Source organism: Micropterus dolomieu, linkage group LG21 (genome assembly GCF_021292245.1).
Source record: "Micropterus dolomieu isolate WLL.071019.BEF.003 ecotype Adirondacks linkage group LG21, ASM2129224v1, whole genome shotgun sequence".
NCBI classification, from domain to species: domain Eukaryota; kingdom Metazoa; phylum Chordata; class Actinopteri; order Centrarchiformes; family Centrarchidae; genus Micropterus; species Micropterus dolomieu.
Window position 1 is genome coordinate 33453536 of NC_060170.1, and position 5994 is coordinate 33459529.

At 38.5% G+C, this 5994-nt stretch overlaps 1 pseudogene; it reads left to right on the forward strand.

Moving 5' to 3' along the window:
• The window catches only part of LOC123960342, a 6813-nt pseudogene extending 1505 nt beyond the window's left edge, over nt 1-5308 (forward strand).
• Nucleotides 5309-5994: the final 686 nt, after the last annotated feature.

The window sequence follows — 5994 nt, forward strand, 5'->3', positions numbered from 1 at the left end:
TTTTTTCCGGAGCTATGTAGCTTTATTTTTTTTTTTTTTCTTTTCCGGAGCTATATAGCTTTATTTATTTATGTATTTTTTTTCCCCAGAGCTATGTAGCTTTATTTATTTTTTTTTTTTTTTCCGGAGCTATGTAGCTTTATTTATTTATTTATTTTTTTCCGGAGCTATGTAGCTTTATTTATTTTGTTATTTATTTTTTCCGGAGCTATGTAGCTTTATTTTTTTTTTTTTTCTTTTCCGGAGCTATATAGCTTTATTTATTTATGTATTTTTTTTCCCCAGAGCTATGTAGCTTTATTTATTTTTTTTTTTTTTTCCGGAGCTATGTAGCTTTATTTATTTATTTATTTTTTTCCGGAGCTATGTAGCTTTATTTATTTTGTTATTTATTTTTTCCGGAGCTATGTAGCTTTATTTTTTTTTTTTTTCTTTTCCGGAGCTATATAGCTTTATTTATTTATGTATTTTTTTTCCCCAGAGCTATGTAGCTTTATTTATTTTTTTTTTTTTTTCCGGAGCTATGTAGCTTTATTTATTTATTTATTTTTTTCCGGAGCTATGTAGCTTTATTTATTTTGTTATTTATTTTTTCCGGAGCTATGTAGCTTTATTTTTTTTTTTTTTCTTTTCCGGAGCTATATAGCTTTATTTATTTATGTATTTTTTTTCCCCAGAGCTATGTAGCTTTATTTATTTTTTTTTTTTTTTCCGGAGCTATGTAGCTTTATTTATTTATTTATTTTTTTCCGGAGCTATGTAGCTTTATTTATTTTGTTATTTATTTTTTCCGGAGCTATGTAGCTTTATTTTATTTTTTTTTCTTTTCCGGAGCTATATAGCTTTATTTATGTATTTTTTTTCCCCAGAGCTATATAGCTTTATTTATGTATTTTTTTTCCCCAGAGCTATGTAGCTTTATTTATTTATTTTTTTTTTCCGGAGCTATGTAGCTTTATTTATTTTGTTATTTATTTTTTCCGGAGCTATGTAGCTTTATTTATTTATTTATTTATTTTTTCCGGAGCTATGTAGCTTTATTTATTTATTTATTTATTTATTTTTCCGGAGCTATGTAGCTTTATTTATTTATTTATTTATTTTTTCCGGAGCTATGTAGCTTTATTTATTTATTTATTTATTTTTTCCGGAGCTGTCTCCTTGTGTACTTCTGCTGCGTGTGACGTCGTGTTATTGTTCTGCGCATGCGGGTCACTTTCAGGCACACCGGACTCTGATATGGACCACATTTAAACTATAATGTGAACTGTCAAACAAAACAAATCGGAATTGAGCTTTAAGGCCTGCAGTCTGAACGTAGCCTTTGTCTGCTCTTAACAGCCTATTAAAGAACTGTATTTTTTATTCCTGCACAAAAAGTAATTTAGTTTCCAGATCTCTGTTGAAAAATGTTTTTTGCCTTTCACTGTGATGGATCACACAACATAGATCATTTTCAATACTGTGCTCACTAAGTCATTCCTAAATTAAAGTTTTGTAAAATATTTATTTTCCATAAGTATCTTCACCTTTGTGCAGCCTCACTGATGCAGGCTATTTGAATCAAAGTTAACTTTGGATTTACATGTGTCTGTTGCAAACAGTGCAGGGCACAGAGTCCGATTTGAAGGGTGATTTTTTTCAGGGATACAATTATATACATTATATATACATTATAATATCAGGAAACAGTAAATAAAACAGTGATATACTGTATAACACCACATAAATGATGACACAAAATAACATTTAAAAAACAAAAACAAATGCATGGCAAATGCAGTTAATAGTAAATATGTATGTAGGTGTGATTTTAACATGGAGTGTTAAGATAGACTTTATTGATCGCACACTGGGGAGATTCTCAGGTTGCAGCAGCGCCAGATACAACACAACACCAGAGATAAGAAAATACACATTAATAAAAATAGAATATAAATATATATGTAAATACAAAATACAGTAAAAATAGAAAATAAGAATAATAGTTATGTGTCCACTATATTCGCCTTTTTATGATCATGTCTAAGTTCATGCATTTAATTCCTGTATTGTAAAGCACTTTGAACTGAAATTCTTGTTTGAAAGTTGTTTTAGACATAAAGTTTATTATTATTTTATTGTTTGGTACAGGGTAAGAATAAGTTGTATCATATTAGATGCATGACTAAATCTGTAACCTTGTATAATCGATTGTGGTTATGTCCTACATGTTTCTCAGAGGTGAACCATGCTGTCATTCAGTCTTCTTGTTGAGTTTTGGCTGAAGACTTTTTGTGGGTCAAATGCAGAAGCTCTTCCCACACGTCTTGTTTTGGGCCTGATTTTTACTAGTTTTAACTACAACTACTAAAATACAAAATAATCAACAGCAACATGTCCTTCCAGAAACAGTGTCCCTTGAAATTTAGATTGTTGAATGAATCAATGTTCTGTATCCTTACAGTGTCAGATGATCTGCAACCACTGAAGCGGAGAAAAAGCATGGAATTCCTGCCACTCACCAGTGAGTTTACCTGAACTGAGTCAGAATTATTCTTCTGTATATTTACATGTGGAATTACAGTGTTTTTATGTGCTGGGTACAAACTCACATTTTATTTTCATATAAATATTTGCAAGCTTATTGATAAAATTGTAAGTTTCAACATGATAACAGCTGACACATTCTCTGTCCACCTTGAAAAATATTGACTTTGGTTATAAATCCAGAATATTTTGTTTTCATTTTGGACAAAGTCCACACAGTTCTTTTAATTCAGTGTTTTCCTTTCAGTGTCTGAGCTGAGGGTTGTTCTGCTGGGGAACAGCTGGTCTGAGAGAAGAAAAGTGGGGAACTTCATACTGGGAGAGACTAAGTTCAACACTGAGGAAGAACCAGACGACTGTCTGAGAGAAAGAGGACGCTTAAAGGAAAAAGAAATAGTTCTCATCAACACCCCAGATCTGCTGCATCCCAACATCTCTGAATACAAACTGACAGAACATGTGACAAACTGTGTGAGACTCTGTGATCCTGGACCTCATGTGTTCCTGCTGGTTCTACAGCCTGAAGACTTCACTGAGGAACACAAACTAAGGCTCTGCAGAGTCCTGAAACTCTTCAGTGATCGATCATTTGATCATTCACTGGTTCTGATATCAACACCCAGAGAGGAGAGTCCAGGTTTGATGGACAAAGATGTTTCAGACCAGCCCTTAAAAGACATTATTAGAATGTGTAGATACAGATACTTGAAACAGGAGAACCTTGAACTTCCAGAGCTGTTAACACGTTTGTGTCAAACTGCAAAGGAGAACGATGGAGAGAATGTGAGCTGTGAAGTTTGTGAGGATGCAGGTTTAATCATGACACCAAAGTCTGAACACATCAAACCAGCTTTAAACCTGGTTCTGTGTGGGAGGAGAGGAGCAGGAAGGACTTCAGCAGCCAAGGCCATTTTAGGTCAGACAGAGTTTCATTCAGTCTCCGTCTCATCAGAGTGTGTTAAACATCAGGGAGAGGTGTGTGGACGTTGGGTTTCCCTGGTGGAGCTGCCTGCCTTGTATGGAAAACCTCAGGAGGCAGTGATGGAGGAATCACTCAGGTGTATCTCCCTCTGTGATCCTGAGGGCGTCCATGTCTTCATCCTGGTCCTACCTGTGGGTCCCCTCACTGATGAAGACAAGGGAGAGTTAAAGACCATCCAGAACACATTCAGCTCTCGAGTCGATGACTTCACCATGATTCTGTTCACTGTGGAGTCAGATCCTGCAGCTCCAGCTGTTGTTAACTTTGTAAAGGAAAACAAGGACATCCAGGAGCTCCGTCAGAGCTGTGGAGGAAGAGATGTTGTTCTCAACATCAAGGACAAGCAGCAGATCCCAGAGCTGCTGGACATGGTGGAAAAGATGAGACAATCTGAAAATAAACCATCCTGCTATACAGCTGTAACATTTGCACGTGCACAAATGGAAAAAGTCATACAACTTGAGAGACTGATGAAGAAGAACAAGATCACTTGTAAGTACTTTGAATTTAAATGTTTTTCTGTGATCTGAACCATGTTGATCATCACAGTCTTGAACCTTCACTGAGAATATTTAAAGTAACTCCAGGTCTTCTTATTTCACAGGTGATGAGGAGCAGAGCACAGAGAGTCTCAGGATTGTGCTGATAGGAAAGACTGGAAGTGGAAAGAGCTCTACAGGAAACACCATTCTAGGAAGAAAAGAGTTTGAGGCGGAGTCAAGTCAAACATCAGTCACTAAACTTTGTCAGAAAGCACAGAGTGAAGTGGACGGTCGTCCAGTCGTTGTGGTCGACACTCCTGGTCTGTTTGACAATAGTTTGACCCATGAAGAGGTTAATCAGGAGATGGTGAAATGTATCAGTCTTCTGGCTCCAGGACCACATGTCTTCCTGTTGGTGTTACAGATCGGGAAATTCACAAAAGAGGAGAAGGAGACATTAAAACTCATCAAGGAAGGCTTTGGGAAGAATGCTGAAAAGTTCACCATCATTCTTTTCACATGAGGAGATTCATTAAAGCATGAATAGCGGACCATTGAAGAATATATTGCTAAAAAATGTGATGATTCCTTTAAGAAGCTGATCTCTGACTGTGGAGGAAGATACCATGTGTTTGATAACTATGATGAAGAAAACCACACCCAAGTCAGTGAGCTGATAACCAAGATTGACACCATGGTGAAGGAAAATGGAGGCAGCTGCTACACCAATGAGATGCTGCAAGAACTTGAGGCATCTATACAGAATAAAGAGAGGATACTGAACGAAGAAGAGATGAAGAGAGAGAGGGAGGAGCTTGGTAGAAAACATGAGGAAGAAATAGAAGCAATGAAAAGAAGACTGGAAGAACAGAGAGAAGAAATTGAAAAGGAGAGAAATGAGAGAACAACAACTTGAAGAAAAGGAGGAGAACATAAAGAAGGAACATGAGGATAGAAAGAAAGAAGAAGAAATGAGAGAAGAAGAAGACAGGAAGAGAAAACAACAGGAAGAAATTAAACGACAGAAGTGGGAACGAAAATGTGAAGCTTTGGAGCAAAATATAAGATCAGAGTCAGAAACAAAGGAAACCACTGACAGAAAGCTGGAGGAGAGCAGAGAAGAGATGAGAAAAGAACGAGAGAACTGGGTGAAAACACAAAATGAATGGTGGAAAAAACGACAACAAGACAAGAGAGACGACAGGAGGAACAAACAAGACTTAGAAAACTTCAAGAAGAATACGAACAGGAAAGGGAAAATTATGAAAAGAAAAGAAAGGAAGAGGACAGAATCAGAAGAGAGGACTCTCATTGAGTATTTAGGCTCTGAGGTCTTCCCGGTGGAGGAAAGCAGACCAGTTGCTGGTGTGTTTTGGGTCCCCCAAGGCTGGGCTCCCCGCTTCTAAACACACTATCAGCAACTGGATAGTTCAGACTATTTCCCTGGCCTATCAGGTGCGCGGTTTGGCTTCACCTATGGCCGTGAGGGCCCACTCTACTAGAGGCATGGCGGCCTCTAGGGCCCTCCTTTCAGGAGCTTTTCTTTGGGATGTGTGTGAGGCAGCTGGCTGGGCCACTCCGCACACGTTCATCCGGTTTTACAGTCTGGACCTTCCATCTGCGCCCGGCACCTGAACGCTCTCCTCTTAGTCGTGGCTATGGGTTACTGCACGCTGGGGCAGGTGGGGGCTTTCAGCGTGGGATAGTGGGTATCTCGTTCCCATAGTGTCGTCACCGACGCAGTTCGAGTTCCCTTGAAGGGGAACGTCTCGGGTTACGTATGTAACCCTTGTTCCCCGAGAAGGGGAACGAGACACTGCGTCGGTCCGTCATGCCTGGAGCGCCTTGCTTCATAGCAGAGAGCTGGTTTGTCCTGTGTGCCGGCGTGCTTTATACACCTCCAGTTACACCGTCCCACGCTACTGTTCGAGCAACGCCAATAGGATTGGCGTAGTTTCATTCATAATTCAGCCCTGCCACGCCTAGAGGCGTTCCCATAGA